Genomic DNA, 20777 nt, shown 5'->3' on the forward strand with positions numbered 1-20777 from the left:
CTAATTAGGTCCCCAAAGCCCCCCCCCCCCTTTCAAATTACTGACTGAATGAAGACAATGTAATATATTCTAGTCTGCTGACATGGAGTGTTCCTTAACAATCAAATAACCACAGAGATGTGAGCCGGTGAGATTGACTACCTGCTCCCTGGCCTCAGTCCTACAGTCAAATCATCCAGATGGCCGAAACCTGTCAAGAGTGTACGGGAAACGTGATGCCGCTGAAGCGTTTGCGTTTTCATATCCAGGTTTCCGGAACAGTATGTGAATGTGCATGAGTAACAGTTCATTAGGATTCATGTGAGACTTGTGGCTCTGCAATGCTTAAAAGTGCCACACCATATTTGCAGGTAATGGCGTGCCCTCCAGAGTTATTGATGCCCTTCATGAAATGAGCAAAACATAACGTGCATGAAGTGATATTTCAAACTCAAGCAAACAGGCACATTGGGAAGTGTTCTCTCTCTCTCTCTCTCTCTCTCTCTCTCTCTCTCTCTCTCTCTCTCTCTCTCTCTCTCTCTGTGTGTGTGTGTGTGTGTGTATGTATATGTGTGTGTGTGTGTGTGTGTATGTATATATGTATATATATATATATATATATATATATATATATATATATATATATATATATATATATATATAGTTGGATACCAGCTGCTTTAATAAGAAACAGGATTAACTAACTGTGATGTAAAAGTTTTTTTTTCTGTTTCTGGTTGTAAACTATTAGCTACACGGTGAGCACAGAGATACGGAGGTGAGAGCCGGAGAAATAGCCTGCTGGAGTTTACTGAAAAAGAAAAGTAGCTCAAGGTGTAGACTTTCAGCATGCGAAATTTCTTCAGCGACTGCTGCGAATATGTGCGGCAACCGGACATGACCTCACGCGCCAACGTTAAAATATACCATCTGTTCCCGTATGTAGCGACACCGCAATCCAGGCAATTTCTTTTCTTTTTTTATTATTTATTTTTTTTTTGATGTTGTACATTTTTAAAGCAGTCATAAAACTGGATTATAATCGGTGCTTCCTAAATCTTGGATTTTCTGCAACGACCACGCTGTGACATGCCGGTCTTCTGTTGGTCACATCTCTTCACCTAATACAAATTTTCAGGTCAGAGTTCACCAAACTTGAGCTTTGGAACGCAGAGAAATGCGAAACTTTAAGCGTTTCCGGTCTCCAGCATTCGCATGCGTACGTGCTGTGAATGGAAGTCGGTGGAAATTCTAGTGTGTAAAAAGTCTAGTGTGACATGCGCTTAAGAAGACACTCCTGTTTTTATATTTCCTCCTCCCACTGCAGTTCACTTCTGGTTACGCCACTGTCAGCATAACCCACAACATGCTTCTGAATCATTTCTGGATGCGTGACTTGCATCAAGCGCAGCACTCAGCTGTTAACCCGTATGAGAGACCCTTGGAACGGGGGACAAAACAGCTTCCACCTGTCGGTTTCAATTAAGCACTATAAGGTGAGCTCACGCGCGCTGTACAGCGGCACTCGCTACGCTGCAGATCTGCTATAAGTTTTGGATTGCGTGAAAATGTTGAACAGTAATGTTGTACAGGACATGTCAGTATTATTTAGAGATGCACCGATACTAAATTCCTCAGCCGTTACCGATTATTCAGAGTGATATCGGCCGATACTGATAACGATACCGATAGTTCTGCCTTCTTTTAAATGAATAGTAATTAATTCCACAATTCTGAAGGAAATGCGAATAAAAACTTTATTCTCTCCATTTCAGCAAGTTGTTTCACAGTAACTGGTCTCATCAACACAAAACACATGACTCTAATTAACTCATGAACTCAATTCTGAAGATTAAAGTAAGATTATTAACTTATTGAATGTTATTAGTTTATATTAACATTGACTGAATTCTAAAAAACCTCCTGTTAGTCTCACTGGTAATATATAATATCAACTTTTTTTTATATATTAACATTAGCTGGATATGAAATACACTACTCTGCAGATATATTTTTCTGTGATATATATACTTTTTGTCAACTCATCTTCATTTAAATCTTTCAACAGTGCATTGGCGCTTTAATCCAGCTCGAGCAGCTCGGGAGAAAAAAGTTCTAATTAGGGACGTGCGATGTGGAGGTAAAACTATATCACAATATTTTCTGGTATTTATTGCGACGATATCAGTGACGATATAAAATATAATGCCTCACTGTTTTTGGCTACAAGTGACAGCTGCATGCAGTCTTATGAGCCTCAGAAACACCAACATTGATCTAAAAGTAAGTGTGATTTTCTGTAACTAAACCAGTTCCAGATTGTAGAGGTAGATCCTCGTTTAGCGATAAACTCCTCCTCGGCTTCACGTCCACCTTCAGCTCTGCGCGTGAGTTGCGAACGGGTCTCGCACCGTCGCACACACACATACGTCATCATGTATATCGCAAACGATAAGATATCGCCCATCCCTAGTTCTTAGTTTCTTGGAACAAAAAAAATTCACCTATCGAGTGGAAAATTGGAAATGTTGTCTGTAATTTTTATATTACATAATCATTTTCCCTCCTGTTTTGACGCATGTTGATAATTCTGGAGGGCTGTGTATAGTAAAACTAATTCCTACATAATTATTTTTATTGTAATCTATTTGTAGTGTTGCTGCATGGGTTTTTTTTTTTTGTGTGTGTGGGTTTTTTTTAAATATTTTTTTGTAATTTTTTTTCTTTTTTTTTTTATAAACGACGACGATTTCCTAGAAGTAGTTCTTCTTAAATGTCGGTGTCTTATACTCTCATTATTTCACACATCCTGCGCTGACGAAAATATTTTGAATGAGAGCAGGTTAGTGGAGAGAATGAATGAGCGCATGCTCGTAAGTTGTGAGGAGAGAGAGGGGGAGTTAGAGAGAGCTTGAGAGAGAGAGAGAGAGAGAGAGAAAGGGAGAGAGAGAGAGCGAGCGTGCAGTTCAGTTCCTCTTGCGCTTCATTCAGAAAAAGAAAGGGGGCATCAGAACCGAAGCATCCTCCGTTCACGCTAAGCGTAGAGGAGGAGAGAGGAAAGAGCCAACCGTAAAAGAGGGAAAAAGAAGGTGAAGATTTGTCTCTTTCTGCAGGTGAGTGCAGCAGTGAGCTTTTACGGCTGCAGTTGTACGATTGCCGCTGTGCACTTTGCTGTCAGTCCGCGCTTCAAGCACGTAGCACTGATCGGAATCCCCGAGAATACGCAACTGACGACAGTAAGGTGTGTGTGTGTGTGTGTGTGTGTGTGTGTGTGTGTGTGTGTGTAAGCAGGGTCAAGGTAATTGCGAACTCTTAATGCTTTGTTTTTATACAGTATTGCATCTCATTCATTTGAGCCTCGATCTTACCTGCAGCTCTCCTGCAGTCTCGGTTTACTGCGTTACTTAGGGGGCTTTCTGTTTTCCTCTAAGCTCAAGAAAGAATGTTGTGTTTTTATTGATTTATCGAGTTAAAAATGTTTTTATGAATTAATCTGAATTTAATATGCTGATGTTAGTGTGTAACTATGATCGCCTTGCATGAAGCAGAGAGTGTAGATGGCGTCTGGAGGATATAGTGGTATAAGTAACTCATGGGTGAATCTGTGTATTAGTGTGTGTGTGTGTGTGTGTGTGTGTGTGTGTGTGTGTGTGTGTGTGTGTGTGTGGGGTTTCCGAACTTGGAGTAGATGATTATAACATACCCACCTGCCTCTACAGCTGTTATGCTTATGAAGTCACTTTGTACTATTGACCATTCTGCTTCATCTCAATACTAAGCTGTGCTGTGGATTTGTTAGTAGGCTGTTGTGCGTATGTTGTAGACATTCACATATTGTGTGTATGTGGCATTGAGAGAGGCCCCTGTGTAGCCACCAACTCACAGAGAGAGAGAGAGAGAGTGAGTGGAGGAGGAATGGAGGCAGGGCCGTTTTCTGAGGTAATGAGGAATTCCCTTTTACCGCGTCCTTGCACACCACGCGCCAGTGGTGGGCGTGGAGGTGGAGGTGGAGAGTTGGTGGGAAACATGCCATGCTCCTGTCACCTACACCGGCACGCACAGTTCAAGGAGTGTGTAACGGTGTGGGAGGTGAAGGTGGAGGATGGATAGATTAAGAGCAGTAAGAGGAGGTGGTGAAACAAACCCATGTATTAAGAGAATCTTCCAAAGACTTTGTTCATTAGGATGTTACCCCAACATCCAACATACCCCCGTCTGTCTGTCCCCCCCCCAATCCCCCATACCCCGTCTTCTTCTATTTCATCATCTTTCGCTCTTCCTCCTCTCTTTCTCACTCCCCTCTCTCGTTTGGTCTCGCTCGGCCCCTGCAGAGCTGCCTCTGCCATCAACAGCTCTGACTGCACCTCCACCTGAGCCTTGTGCATACACACTCACACACACACACACACACACACACACACACACACACACACATGTGCGCACACATTTTCGAATGTTGTTTGTTGGAAGTCAGAGGAAGGATTAAGTAGAAACAGAGAGTAGGAATTGGAAACGGGGATGTAGAATAGAGAGAGAGTGAGGAACATCGCCTGAATTTAAAAAAAAAAAAAAATCCGGCGCTATAAATAGCCGGCAGTCCTCATGGCCTCGACACTCTGCGAGTTTTTTTTTTCCTCTCTCTCTCCTCACTCGGGCCTATTTTCTGTCTTCCCAGGCTCAGAACATGTCAGGCCAACATCTTGTTTTAAATGGTTGCGTTATAGGATAATTTTTCCACAGTTGGTCCAGCTCTTAGACAAGGTTTTTAAAAATGCACGAGATCTATTTATTAGGGTTGCGGGGGGGGGGGTGGGGGGGTGCTTTCACCTGGAAGCAGTGATTTATGCACTCGGTGGAAGTTGTGTAATTTGTTTTTAAAGTCAGCGAGTTCACACTCATCGGAAATCACAGCATCAGAGTCTCCATGCACACATCAGTCAGAGTCATTACAGAGGCAAGGCTCCAGATGATGGCTGTGTTGAAACCCAACAAATGTATCAAGTCCCCCCCAAGTCCCCCCCCCCCCCCCCCCCCCCCCCCTTCATTAGCTGATGTTTATGAGGAAGGCTTTTTTCCACTTGTTTGGCCATTTTAAGTGCAAGTAGCACATTCACACAAATGCCAGATCATTAATTACAAAAGAACATTAAGCTGAAGCAGTGGAGAAAGTTCTTCTGGGCATATTCAGCCTACACACATCTTTTACACACCATTCACATGTCGTTTAGGGCTCATCTACGCTCGTTCATCTCGTGCTCTTTTAGAACCACATCCATCTCGAAATCTTCCGTCGCTGATTTATAGATAGACGGGTGAAAAGGTTTTACTCCATCCACCATTATTTGAGCTTTGGATGCCTAGTCGGCTAAAGATCCTAGGAAAGATAAGACCTTGCTCAAAGAACTGAATTTGTACCTGTGACCTAAATGTTGCTGTTATTGCAGTTCTCTTTCATGTAATATATGTTTTTGTTTTGTTGCTGGGTCGAAACGAAGCTAAGATGCCAAAAAAGTGGGATGGGGCCTGTGCCTGGTCATCTTCGCTTCCTAAAGCTGCAGTATCCTGTATCCTGGAGTGGCTGTGGCTCAGGTGGTAGAGCGGGTTGTCCACTAATCGTAGGGCTGGTGGTTCGATTCCCAACCCCACGTGCCGAAGTGTCCTCGGGCAAGACTCTGAACCCCAAGATTCTCCCGATGGCAAGCTAGCGCCTTGCGTGACAGCTCTGCTACCATTGGCGTGTGAGTGAATGAGAAACCGTGTAAAGCGCTTTGGAACCTCCATGGTTAAAAAAAAAAGAAAAGAAAGCGCTGTATAAGTGCAGAGCATTATGTGCCGAGCCTTCACTTTCAGACTTTGCATGGTTAGTGAGTCATTTGACTTGTGAATGGAACTTGATGCCAAGCTGATGATAAACCTACAACACAATAATTAGTTGTGTAATATTAAATTATTAAAACTGTAATAAAACATCATATATTTACTGTATATTACCTGCTCGTAATTATTTCCATAGCAGGTTGTATACAATGCCAACACGGCATTTTAGTGAACACCTAGACCTGACATCGGTTATTGCTGTGTAATGTTTCCACGTGCGGGAATCAGATCAGGTATCCGAGTTGTTGGGCTCCTCTCACAGTCGTCCTCTGATGCTCGGAATAAAATCTGGATACGATATCGTACGTGCACAGCGCATTGCAAATTCATAGGGAATTGCTGACAAATAATATTAAACAGTTTACTGTAGGACATGAAATGGCACTGGCTACATCATGAGCGATGTAGTTATAAAATAGTAAGCATGCTGCAGAACATTTATAAAGCCAACCCACGTAAAAGCTGACTAGCTTCTGCTAGCTGTAAGACCAAATATATAAATATCCTGCACAACAGTGTAAAAATAGCGTACAGTTTCCTGAGAAGATCCAAATTTTCTGTTGGATTCGTTCTGTACCGTGATACCCCACCAAAGAATAAAACGAGAGGTATTACTGGGATTCAGCACAACCGTGAAAGCCTGCACCCTGAACAGTTCAATTCTGAAGGCCACACTGGTGCGGTAATTTATGAAATGTGTTGGAAGTTATGCATGTTATCAAACTATTATGATTATTATTGTGCTATTATATTGGCCTTTCTGTAACAGGGCTGCCCCGCTAAGCGCTTAGCTGTTAGGTTGATTATGCACTGCTGGCAATGGTTAGAATGATGTGCCACAGCAATTTAAGGGTTGCCAGGTCCTTTTTCGGGGAGAGGGAATTAAGTCAGACGGCACCTTTTTAACCACTAAGCCTAATGAAATTGTTCGTAAAGTGTCGTCACACTGTTTGCATATTCAAGATGCACTATATAGTCAAAGATTTGTGGACACCTGACCGTCATGCCCATGTTCTTGCCCATTCCCAAAACTCATTCCAGGTTTAGTCTCCCTTGGCAGTTCTAGTAACCTCCACTCTTCAGGGAAAGCTTCTCACTAGATTTTGGCACGTGGCTGTAAAGATTTGCTTATTCAGTCAGAAGAGCATTAGTGAGGTCGGGTACGGACGTTGGACGAGGAGGCCTGGCGAGCAGTCGGTGTTCCAGTTCATCCAAAAGGTGTTCAGTGAGGTTGAGGACAGGGTTCTATGCAGGCCACTTGGGTTCGTCCACTCCAGCATTGGCAAACCATGTCTTCATGGAGCTTGTTTGTGCACAGGGGCATCGTCATGCTGCAACATGTTTAGGCCTTTTAGTTCCAGTGAAGGGAAATGGTAGTGCTACAGCATACAAATACATCCTAGAAAATTGTGTGCTTCCAACTTTTACAGTCATACTGCTATAACTTCAGATACCTGTCCGTGATCACAGGGGTTTCATGCCCTTTTACATTCATGCTGCTATAACTTCAGATACCTGTCCGTGATCACAGGGGTTTCATGCCCTTTTACATTCATGCTGCTATAACTTCAGATACCCGTCCGTGATCACAGGGGTTTCATGCCCTTTTACATTCATGCTGCTATAACTTCAGATACCCGTCCGTGATCACAGGGGTTTCATGTTTGAAAAATACTACTTTTATTAAATGCGTGTTCCACTTAAATAAGCTCAAAGTCTTACTGACTTTACAGCAATTCTATCATGTGTCCTAACATGCAAGACTAAAAATCCGCAGTCAAAACTTTTTAACCTCAGTATCGTTTCCACGGCTGTTGCCCCGTTATTTTATTTATTTATTTAAAAAAAAAACAAACTCGTAAACTCAAAGTTGACAGTTTGAAGAAGCAGTTTACTGTGAAAAAATAGTTACCTATATGACTGTTTTGGGGGCCTCGTTCGCCTCACACCGCCAGGGTCGGGGGTTTGATTCCCGCTGCTCTGTGTGTGCGGAGTTTGCATGTTCTCCCCGTGCTGCGGGGGTTTCCTCCGGGTACTCCGGTTATCTCCCCCAGTCCAAAGACATGCATGGTAGGCTGATTGGCGTGTCTAAAGTGTCCGTAGTGTATGAATGGGTGTGTGAATGTGTGTGTGATTGTGCACTGCGATGGATTGGCACCCTGTCCAGGGTGTACCCCGCCTTGTGCCCCATGCTCCCTAGGATAGGCTCCAGGTTCTCTGTGATCCTGAAAAAGGATAAGCGGTATAGAAGATGGATGGCTGGAAGGATATGATTGTTTTGTCCTTCATCTTAAATCGCTGATCCTAGGAATGCCTGCGCCAAAAAAAAGAGAGAAGTATTTTGTTCAGTCACCTGTAATTTTTTGTAAGGAGGCGTCTTTGCCACACCTCCAGAAAAGCCTATTTTACGTCGCAGTACTGAAACCCCTGTAGTTTAGTGAATACCCTGATTGGGCACTTTATTCAGTAACACTTCATTTACACATCATGACTACCACTCTGAAGGTGCACACAATAATTAAGACAAAACCCCCCCACAGAAATCTTGTGTATGTATAAGTATTCACGCCCCCGCCCAAAGGTAATACTTCATAGAGCTACCTTTTGCTGCAATTCCAAGTCTCTTGGGTATGTCTCTCTTAGCTTAGCACATCTAGCCACTGGGATTTTTACCTGTTCTTCAACGCAATCCTACTGCATCTCCCAAGTTAGATGGGCTGTGTTGCTGTTCAGCAGTTTTCAAGTCATGCCACAGATTCTCGGTTGGATTGAGGTCTGGGCTTTGACTAGGCCATTCCAAGACATTTAAATGTTTCCCTTTAACCCACTCCAGTGTAGCTCTAGCAGTATGTTTAGGGTCATTGTCCTGCTGGAATGTTGAACCCCTTCATCCCAGTCTCAAATCTATGGCAGACTAAAACAAGCTCCACTCAAGACTTGCCCTGTATTTAGTACCGTTAATATTTCCTTCAATCCTGACCAGTTTTACAGTCCCTGGTGACGAAAAGCATCCCCATAGCATGAGTCTGCCGCCACTGCCATGCTTCACTGTGGCAATGGTGTTCTCAGGGTGATTTGGAAGTGTTGGCTTTGTGACACACAACACGTTTCCAACGATTTCCCACGATTTTGTGGAGTGTACGTTTTAAAATAGTCCTATGGATAGATACTCCCATCTCTGCTGTGGATCTTTGCAGCTCCTTCGTTGTTATCTTTGCTGTCTTTGTTGAATCTCTAATGCCCTCTTTGCTTGATCTGTGAGTTTTGGTGGGCAGCCATCTCTTGTCAGGTTTGTAGTGGTGCTATATTCTTTCCATTTTGTTATAATGGATTTACTGGTGCTCCGTGGGATGCTCAAAACATTTTATTTATTTATTTATTTATTTATTTATTTATTTATAACCCAGCCCTGAACTATACTTCTACACAACGTTTGTCTCTGACATGATTGGATAACTCCTTGGTCTTCATGTCGCTTGCCTAGTTGAGTTGCAGACTCGCGTGTCTTTCAGAACTGGTACGTTTACAATGACATCATGTGTCAGATCATGTGACACTTTGATTGATTGCATGCATGTGGACCTTTTTAATCGACTAATTGTGTGACTTCTGAAGTCACTTGGTTGGACCTGATCTTATTTAGGGGGTTCATAGCAAAGGGGGTGAAATATATGCGCACTCAACTTTTCAGTTTTTAATTACAATTATTATTTTTATAATTTCTTTTTACCAATTTTTTTTTTTTTTTTTTTTTTCAATCCACTTCAACAATTTGGACTATTTTGTTAGGTCTGTTCCATAAAATCCAAATAGAAATCCATTTTAATTCCAGGTTGTAATGCAACAAAACAGGGAGGGGGGAAAAAAAAAACCCCCACCAAGGGGGTGAATACTTTTGCACGGCACTGTATGCTATTTTGAATTGGTGAGCAGTAATCTAACAATAAAACTGACCCAGTTCAGGAGCACAGAATGTAATTCACCTTCCCTACCATCTGTTTAGTAACCCGGTGTTCCTTTTGTGGGACATTTTGTGCTGTATTTTAACTGTGCTCAACTGCTGGCAAGTCCCTTATTCAAAGATCTGTTGAAGATATTGTTCAGTGTAAGTGGATCCGGCATTGCAGCTAGTAAATTTTCGTGCGCTATGATGTCTCCTAATGCATCCCTTCGTGCTTGCTAGCAAAACAGACGGAAGTGTGCTGCGACCTCGCATCCAGAAGGCGTCGTAACGCCGATCGGGGAAAAAAAAAAAAAAAAAGGCCATGTGTGCAAATCTGGAGAGTAATTTTCACCCTCGTGGTAGATGAGTGCTACCGAGCGACGCGTGTTTCAGCCCTTATACATAGTCGCCCGTCTCTCCGTGTGTACACTATTCATTTTTCAGTCCATAAAAGATTCATACAAGATCTCTCAGGCTTTTTGTTTCAGTGCGAGCTACAGTTAAAGCCGCAGGAAGGCTGGATTAAAAATAGCAACATTTTTGCGCAGAGGAGTGAGCGAGAGGTAACATTCGGCGAGAGAATAATAGAAGGGACTATCGGGGAAGGGTACAGTGTTTATTTTGTGCCATCTTGTTGGAAAGTGTAGAACCTGAGCAGATGGCACGGCTCAGTGTGAAACGGGCAGCGGCAGCGCTCAGAGGTTACTTACGTCACACAGAAGACTCCGACCCTGCAACGCTGAAGCGCTCGTGAGCCACCCGTGTGCAAATAAGAGACCGCTACAAGCCCAGGATTACAACCTCACTAAGTGGTAAAAACGTCTTCAGTATACTGTCCGATGCGTACTGTCAGTAGAGAACCCAGCCTCGACGGTCCCGAAATACCTAGTACTGGTTATCTATTTGTTTAGGCCAAATAGTTATCTTATAAATTCTATTCTATAAATTCTTCAGTGAGCAAATGCACCTTTGTGAAGAAACAAAGCGAATTCATTGAATTGAATATTTTCGGTCATAAATAGCGAAAGTGAACATGTTTGATGAATCATCTGTGTTTGATGAACGAGATGCAAAATTGGTGTTTTAAATCTTTTGCTGTTGGACACAATGAAGAGAAATGAAACAAACATCTCCCATTAAATAAAAAAAAAAAAATTCTTTACATTTGATACTTTTCTGGAAAATGGCCAATTTTACCAATTCATCACGTACGTACATTTTTGGGGGGCATTTCCCTCTATTTTCTCTATGGTTTGGTCTTACAGATTAGCTGGTGTTGCTGTGATTGACACGAGAGTGCGAGAGAGAGACCTCCTTCCCACCCAGAGATCACAGCCAGTTTTGCTCTCTTGGAACCCAGCCCCTGTCTGTCGTGTCACTGAGGTTTTAACTCGCGATCTCCGGACGATAGAACGAACTCTTTTCTGTGCCGCCACCGCAGGGCCCGATTCATTCGATTTGTGTCAAATCAAATGAGAACATGTGTCCCACCCCTGTAAACAAAATGCTGCGGGTCAACCCGGAGCGAAGTGCTCGTAGACATGTGCTCTAGAAAACTGACCACGAGTCACAATGAGGGGGAGGGGGGAGTGGCGGTGAGAAATTTTGCACAGCTGAAAATGAGCTCGGTTTAAACTGTAGGTTGCATTATTATCCTCTTTGCTAAGCCACTGTTGAGTCTGTTCCGAATTGACAGGTGGCGTGGCGTAGCTGAAATAGTGTTGGCGGTTGTGGAAATCACCGAAACCCATTTGACACGCTCTATCCTTTCCCTTCCCTGAAAAGAATGTGTGTAAACAAAAGCACAGCTTTCAAGCCATTTCATGAACACTTTAAGGAAGTGATTTAACCTAATCTCCGGCTAATCGAAACCTCATCCGATCACATCTGTGACACCTGGATGATTACCAGAGGGAAGAATTCTGACCGGTTTAGCAGAACTAAGAAATGACTAGAAAACTGTTTCCTTTATAATGGAGGAAGCCTAAGGGCAGGTGTTGGAGCAGCTCACTGTTCATGCTAAAAATGCTTTCATGCATTATCCAGTGGTATTTAAGCCAATAGTGCAAATTAAATATCTAATTGTATAAATTCTCTCTCTCTGACATTCTATTGAATAGTATAGATAGTATAGTAAAATCTGTTGGTTCAGAGGGCGGGATTTATGGTTAATTATGCATTAGTAATGAAGCCGTGCTGATTTGATTGCGCATGGATATCACAAAACCCATTGGCATTAATGGCATATTTTTAATATTTATTGACAGTGTTTTTGAAAATTTTCTGTCAGTGGGATTTCTTTTCCTTTTTTTTAAATTTTTTTTTTTTATCCTTTCTCCTGTGAAAGCAAAATCAACAATAGCGATAAGACAGCGTCTTACATAATTGAATAAATTAAAACTTATTAAAGGTTGAAATGCCCGGTGCAACACACACTTCCTGGATAATATTACCAAATAGACTGAGAGCTTGTGACCATCTTAATTTTCCAAGGTCCTTGTTTATTTATCGCCATGTTTTCTGAACTGTAAGTTCCTTCTGCGTTTAAGACACAGGCCTCTAAATTCTGTTTGGTTCATTCAAAATCTGTATATTCATATATTGCTCAAAATGGATGCAGAGCTTTACTGATATGATTGCCAAACTCCAACTGGATTCTCAAACACCAGCATCTGTTGATACAGGATGATAAAAGAAGTGATGATAAAAGAAGCCCCTTATAAATACAAGTGCTTACAAAACGTGGACTCTCAAATGCTAAACTCTCAAACAAGAGTGAATTTAAAGTTGATTTTTGTCACAGTTCAAGTAATCGTAGGAGACACTGTCGATCAGTGCGTTTACATGGACAACAATAATCCGATATTAAGACGATACTCTGATTAAGAAACTAGCATGTAAACGGCGATTATTGATGACCTTAATCCGACTAAAGTCATACTCGAAGTGAACACAAATGGAATTAAGACGTGTGGAGTATTCCTGTTTTAGTCGCGTTATCGAAGTGCGTTACAGACACGTACACACCTTAATCACACTGTTAACATCGTATAGGAGTTTTCACCACATTTTGCGACAGGACACACACCGTAGGGGAAATAAGTATTGAACGCGTCAACTTTTGTTCAGTAAATATATTTCCAATGAGGCCATTCACATGAAATTTACACCAGACTTTGGTATTAACTCAAGAAATCCACACATATAAAGAAATCCAAACATTAAAATCCATAAATGAAGTTTAGTGTGTAATAAAGTGGAATGACACAGGGAACAAAGTACTGAACACACTAACTGAAATGTATTTAATACGTAGTGGAGAAGCCTTTGTTTGTATTGACGGCTTCAAGACGCTTCCTGTATGAAGAAATTAATGTGCCGCAGTATTCAGGTGTGATTTTGGCCCGTTCTTCTAAACATATCGTCTTTAAATCTTGTTCAATTGGATTCGAGTCAGGTGATTGACTGGGACATTCTAACACCTTGATTTTTTTTCTCCAAAACCAACTGAGTTTCCTTTGCTGTATGTTTTGGATCGATTAGAGTGATGTGCAGTGCCATTTCTTCTCCAAACATGGTGTGTAGTATAACAGCCAAAAAGTAAATCTCGCCCTCGTCTGGCCAGACTACACTCTCCCAGTATTTCATAGGCTTGTCCAAATGAGTTGTAGCAAACTTTAAACGAGCTTCAACATGCCTTTTCTTTAGTAATGGAGTCTTGTGATATTGCTTTTATACAACAGTTCTATAAACAAGAAATTAATATCAAGTAATTCAAGTTAATATTAACAATATGGCCAAATATTTAGTTTTTCTGTGCTCCGTCAAAATAATTCCCAAAGAAGCCAAAGCTGGGGTAGTGTGTTGGGCGTTGCCATGCCACCACACAGACTGATTGACAGCGCATAGAAAGTGTAGTAACGGTTTCAATGCAGTGAACTATTGCTAGAGCTGGAATTTTATGTAGTGAACACAGACAAACAGTGAAACGTACTGTAGCAGGACTGTTGTTCTAAACATCAGCACTCTTGGAACACCTCTAGTCCAGTCAGATTAGTAGACCAGAACGAACGGTTGTGTAGTCGGACCAAAAAAAGCTTCCGATCACGATCATTCCTGCAAATTATTTATTTTCATCAGTGCCGCAACTAACTACTATTTGTATAATTGATAAATTGTTCCATTATTACTTTGTTAATCTGGAAAAGTATACTACGAGTCTGTTAGTAACAGATGTATTAAATGTGTAACATGGTGACAAAATATATTGTGTTCAATGTTTTATTCAGTATAGTTGAGCTCTTGGGCTACTGTGTGCTTAGGATGAGCAGTATCGTGCATGCACGGCGTTCGGAGACACAGAGCTCTCTGCACACTCAGGAAGAGATTTCCGATAGGATTTGAAGGCAGCCTACGTCTGTTTGCACAAGCAAACCTGTTTTGTGCTAACAGCTAACCAGTGTTATGTTAGCTCCAAGATAGTTCCAGTGTAATTTGCATACATATGAAGCCAGATATGGACTACCACTGTTCATTTTGTATGTTCTAGCATTTCACCAGAGATTTCTACAGAAAGTGAATGATTTCACACATTCTGAAGTAGCACATTAACTGTTCTGAAAAAAACACTAACAAATGATTAGCGCAATGTTAAAAACGCTGACAAATGTCCAGCTTCCTGTAAAGACACTGACGAACGACAACCTTTACTGTAAAGACGCCGATGAACGACAACCTTTACTGTAAAGACGCCGACGAACGACAACCTTTACTGTAAAGACGCCGACGAACGACAACCTTTACTGTAAAGACGCCGACGAACGACAGCCTTACTGTAAAGACGCCGACAAACGACAACCTTTACTGTAAAGACGCCGACGAACGACAACCTTTACTGTAAAGACGCCGACGAACGACAACCTTTACTGTAAAGACGCCGACGAACGACAACCTTTACTGTAAAGACGCCGACGAACGACAGCCTTTACTGTAAAGACGCCGACGAACGACAGCCTTACTGTAAAGACGCCGACGAACGACAACCTTACTGTAAAGACGCCGACGAACGACAACCTTACTGTAAAGACGCCGACGAACGACAGCCTTTACTGTAAAGACGCCGACGAACGACAGCCTTTACTGTAAAGACGCCGACGAACGACAACCTTTACTGTAAAGACGCCGACGAACGACAGCCTTACTGTAAAGACGCCGACGAACGACAGCCTTACTGTAAAGACGCCGACGAACGACAACCTTTACTGTAAAGACGCCGACGAACGACAGCCTTACTGTAAAGACGCCGACGAACGACAACCTTTACTGTAAAGACGCCGACGAACGACAACCTTACTGTAAATACGCCGACGAAAGGCAGCCTTACTGTAAAGACGCCGACGAACGGCAGCCTTACTGTAAAGACGCCGACGAACGACAGCCTTACTGTAAAGACGCCGACGAACGGCAGCCTTACTGTAAAGACGCCGACGAACGGCAGCCTTACTGTAAAGACGCCGACGAACGGCAGCCTTACTGTAAAGACGCCGACGAACGGCAGCCTTACTGTAAAGACGCCGACGAACGGCAGCCTTACTGTAAAGACGCCGACGAACGGCAGCCTTACTGTAAAGACGCCGACGAACGACAACCTTTACTGTAAAGACGCCGACGAACGACAACCTTTACTGTAAAGACGCCGACGAACGACAACCTTTACTGTAAAGACGCCGACGAACGACAACCTTACTGTAAAGACGCCGACGAACGACAACCTTTACTGTAAAGACGCCGACGAACGACAACCTTTACTGTAAAGACGCCGACGAACGACAACCTTTACTGTAAAGACGCCGACGAACGACCGGCGTGGCGTAAAGACGCTGACGAATGGTACACATTTTCATTGCTTTGCATTATCAGTTGAAGCACTTCTTGTATTTATTGAAGAGCCAGGATAAGCTGATGAAGTGTGTATGAGTATTTGCTTACAGCTTACTTCTGTTGTGAATGACCAGGTCACAGACTACTTACCGGTCCCTCCAGGATTATGCGATCACAGACATGAAAGCAAAATCAAGGAAACTCTGCGGTATTCAGAGGAGCTTGCAATTAAAAAAAAAAATTTACTGCGGATTTTCCGCAGATTTGGGCCAAGACGTGTCGTGTGATGTCATCACAGCACGCCTTCAGCCAAAGACCCTCTTCAATTCATAAATACAGCTAAAAGGTCTCATTTACCAACAACAGTCACTGTGAAAGACAATCTCATGCAATTCAAGTAGTTTTCCACAAAAAACTTTGCAAGTTGCATCGCACATTTTGGAAAAAGCTGCAGCAAAATCGAGCATTTTTTGGCTGCAACAATCACAAAAAAAAGCTCAGCGGCATCCTGTGTGGACTGACTTGCACCTTTTTCTTTTCTTTTTTTTTTTTTTTAAACTTGTTTACATAGTCATTTTTTATGTATTCTACTTAACAATTTTACTTACATTGTCCAAAATATTCTGAAATTCAACGTTTTTTTTTTTTTTTTTTCTTTTACAGTTTGTCCTGATGCACGATTTTGATTCTGTTGCCGAAAACCATTTTAGCGGTTTTATAGTTCTATAGGTAGCTGGGTGTGTGTTTGTTACTATAACCATCATGCTTGTTCATGCAGGACTATTAATGGGGAGAACACATTGCCAGAAGAATCATGGGATGGTCAGCTGACAGTACAATACGATATGCAGGCTATAAGAAGAAAGATGCAGCAGTTTATTGAGGAAGTTCCACTAGTCCGCTAGGAGTCAGGGATTATATCAGGGAATATTTGAAGGCTAAAAAGTTCAACTCCTGGCAGAGAGACTTCTTGACCAGTATGGGGTTACTATCTGCTCTGCCGGATGTGTGCAAATCAGCCCTACCAGCAAACAGGCCCGTGATAGCAGGATGCAACACCAGCATGGACAAATGGGTCGTCTCCATGGAGCCTTTAGTATGCCACACCCCATTCTGTGGTGTTGGCCCACCTGCCTCACTATACCTTTAAGCAAGAAGGACCACTCTGAAGCTATTAGAAGACTTGTGAGTAACACACATCGACTCTGAGCGGTGGACCAAATCACAGTGTGCAGAATAGAAGTACAATGGTAAATGGTCTGCAATTATATATATGCTTTTATCCAAAGCGCTTTACACTGTGTCTCATTCACACACACACTCGCACACCAACGGTAGCAGAGCTGCCACGCAAGGCGCTAACTTGGGGTTCAGTGTCTTGCCCAAAGACACTGCAGTATGTGGAGTTACGCGGGCTGGGAATTAAACCACCAACCCTACGATTAGTGGACGACCCGCTCTACCACCTGAGCTACCGCCGCCCTTAATACAATACACCACGCCAATACCACAGATGGCCAAAGGTTTGTGGACACCTGAGCGTCATGTCTATATGTGCATGTAGGTGACCCTGACTGTGCTAGCTGACCCTGACTGTGCTAGCTGACCCTGACTGTGCTAGCTGACCCTGATCGTGCTAGCTGACCCTGATCGTGCTAGCTGACCCTGACTGTGCTAGCTGACCCTGACTGTGCTAGCTGACCCTGACTGTGCTAGCTGACCCTGACTGTGCTAGCTGACCCTGATCGTGCTAGCTGACCTTGATCGTGCTAGCTGACTCTGATAGCAACTAGCTAACAACAGAATAAGAAATGCCCCGTGCTTCAGACACACCAGTGAATATTTAGCCATATTTAATTTTGTTACATTCTAATACACAGGTTTTATTTATTTATTTATTTATATGCTTCTGAATGCATCGCACAAACACTGTCGTATTACGTTTCACTTATTGTACTCTTATAATGTTTAATATTTTAATCAATTGAAAATGGACACCTAAGGCACGTAGCCTATATAGGCAATGCGTATAAAAAAATGTATCATATCGTATCGAGACACCACTGTATCATATATCATATCATATCGGGTTTGAATATCATGTATCGTTACACCCCTAATATGTAACTGGATATTTTTCCGTCAATTGCAATTGCTAAATTGCAGTGGAGATTTTAGACGTATATTTAGACAAATATAAATTGTGCTTGATGGATGTGCACAGGTACAAGTTGGAGAACTGTCAAAATAACATAATCAGGTGTAGGTGTTTTGCATCAGTCTGCTGGCATGCATGTGTAGATCTTGGTGGTGTCATGGTGACTTTTTGATAATAGGGATCACAACAACACTTAACAGAGGCATAAACCGGTCTTAAAGCAGTCTGCACGTCTGACGCTCGCCACATCCTCAGCCGTATGCTACAGTATATACTGTAGTTACAGTACACACGCGTAGCAAGAATATTTAAGGAAAGTACACCAGGTTGCCTTTGTAGTTTTGCTCAATTACTATAGAAACAGTCATTCAAATCGGACCGCTACATATAATAAGTGTCGTACTGATCGTGGCATCACAATGTGCTGAAATATTTTCATATGTCGTCGCTAAACTCTGTGGAGAAAATGCACAGTGGAGCAGAGCAGCATTGCGTCCGTGTTCTTCTGCATCCATTCAAAGCCATTACTACCTGTCTAACCGGAAGGGGAGCATTAGGACCGGGGCAGGATGTGCGTTCGCGTCTGAGAGAGTGAGTAAGCATGCTTACTGAACTTCTGTCTCAAACATGGATAATTGGGGGGATGCAGAAAGATGTGTGTGTGTGTGTGTGTGTGTAATTGGGGGACAGGGTTGAAGTGAGATGGATGGGAGGTAGAGGGAGAGATGTTCTCTCTTGGTGACAGAGCCTGTTGCCATGGAGCTGCCTCTCCTATTGGCGAAGGCATCAGCCAATGGCACCACTGCACTCACTGTTTCATCATTGAGAATTTTTCCCTTCTCTCCTGTGCTCTCTCTCTCTCTTTCTCTCTCTCTCTCTCTCTCTCTCTCTCTCTCTCTCTCTCTCTCTCTCTCTCTCTCTCTCTCTCTCTCCAGTTCTCAAACGCTCCCCAGCAGGGAGTAGTTGCATAAGGTTTGCAGTGGCATCCTGGTTTTTACCTGACACACTTATTTTTAGAGCATCGAACTTGAAGAGAGAACAGCAGCGATTCTCACCAGCTCCATCCCCCACTCACACACGCACACACACTCTTTTGCTTGATAGTGATTGACACATGAGCATGCACACCCTCAGTTACTCCCTGCGAAGTCATACTCTGAATAGCTGAGCAAAAAGCCTTAGAGTTACGGACTTTTTGCATGTTGTCAATCTCTCGCTCTCTCTCGCTCTCTCTCTCGATGTCTTTTTCTCACTCTACTTCGTCAGAGAGAGGATCCCCTTCTGCAGCCTCACCCTTCCCCTCCCTCTCCATCTCCATCCTGCTTAGATGAAGCTGTGTGTGTGTGTATGTGTGTATGTGTGTATGTGTGTATGTGTGTATGTGTGTATGTGTGTGTGTGTGTGTGTGTGTGTGTGTGTGTGTGTGTGTGTTGCTGACGCCATCCTCCTCCTCACATTCTACTCAGTCCAGTGGGACTAACTCTGACTCATACTCACCCCCCGCCCCCGCCCCCGCCCCCACCCCCACCCCCCCAACCTTGCTAACTCTCTTTCCATATACCTCTTTTTTTTAAATAATTTTTATTTATTTATTTATTTATTTTTTATAAACCTATGTCATTCTTGAAATCTACCGCTGTAAGCCTGAATTAACGTTCACCTCACAATCCCTCGTTCATATTCTCACAACCGAATTCATACTTCTTTACTAGTGTGATGGCCTGTGCCCCTGGACACACTCGCGTCACGCGAGTGTAAACTCTGTGAACACCTGCTCAACACGTGCACAGGATTGTATACCGATAAAAACGCCGGTGGTAAATTCACCCGTTTCAAACTAATTCAAATCCACTCCCCATTTCAGGCACTCTGATGTACGTTTTAAGCAATAACAGTGTACAACTTTCTCATTATTATTATTATTATTGTTTAAAACATGAAGCAGGCGTGCGCAATACAATGTTAAAATGTCTGCGTGGTTTTACACGGCTGTAATATTCCGTGACGCTAACAACTGTTATTAATCGTTATGCCACGGAATGGTTGAATTCTTCTCATATTTGGTTGGACAGAAGGTACGCATGATTTATTTTTTTTTTTATTACCACAAGTACAGGTTCGTATTAATGCGCTCGTTCTAATACGTTAGTGTTTCTATAGCGACAGCTCGTGCACGGGGATCGTATAGTGGACACGCCACATAATCAAAGATGAATAATAAATGAATTTGATAAAATGTGTGATAGTTTAACAACGAAATTCATCTAATGAGTCAGCACGTTTACATGGGCAACAATAATCCGATATGAACCCGATTAAGACGATACTCTGATTAAGAAGCTACCATGTAAACAGCGATTATTGATGACCTTAATCCGACTAAAGTCATACTCGAAGTAAACACAAATGGAATTAAGACGTGTGGAGTATTCCTGTTTTAGTCGCGTTATTGAGGTGTATTACAGACACGTACACACCTTAATCACACTGTTAACATCGTGTAGAGTTTTCACCACATTGTGTGACAGGACACGTACACACACGGCAGCGCTCAACCGTTTAACGGTAAACAAGAGAGCACGGCTGCGTCCCAAACCCCGTACTTACCTACTATATAGTAGGTAAATACACGTATCTCGGCTACTATATAGTAGGTAAGTACACGTATCTCGGCTACTATATAGTAGGTAAATACACGTATCTCGGCTACTATATAGTAGGTAAGTACACGTATCTCGGCTACTATATAGTAGGTAAGTACACGTATCTCGGCTACTATATAGTAGGTAAATACACGTATCTCGGCTACTATATAGTAGGTAAGTACACGTATCTCGGCTACTATATAGTAGGTAAGTACACGTATCTCGGCTACTATATAGTAGGTAAGTACACGTATCTCGGCTACTATATAGTAGGTAAGTACGCGGTTTGGGACGC

At 42.6% G+C, this 20777-nt stretch overlaps 1 protein-coding gene across 25 annotated transcripts in view; it reads left to right on the forward strand.

Annotated features, from left to right (window-relative positions):
* Positions 1-20777, forward strand: part of LOC108272062 (R3H domain-containing protein 2) — an 81797-nt gene that overhangs the window by 11982 nt on the left and 49038 nt on the right. Inside the window, exon 1 of one of the 25 annotated variants that reach the window (XM_047158610.2) lies at positions 2767-3092. The exons of the other annotated variants lie outside the window; for them this stretch is intronic. The gene's annotated coding sequence lies outside the window, so the exon portion shown is untranslated. Of the gene's footprint in view, positions 1-2766; positions 3093-20777 lie in introns of those variants that run through there. 25 annotated transcript variants of the gene reach the window in all.

The sequence above is a fragment of the Ictalurus punctatus genome, chromosome 11 (genome assembly GCF_001660625.3).
Source record: "Ictalurus punctatus breed USDA103 chromosome 11, Coco_2.0, whole genome shotgun sequence".
In the NCBI taxonomy this organism is placed as follows: Eukaryota; Metazoa; Chordata; class Actinopteri; order Siluriformes; family Ictaluridae; genus Ictalurus; species Ictalurus punctatus.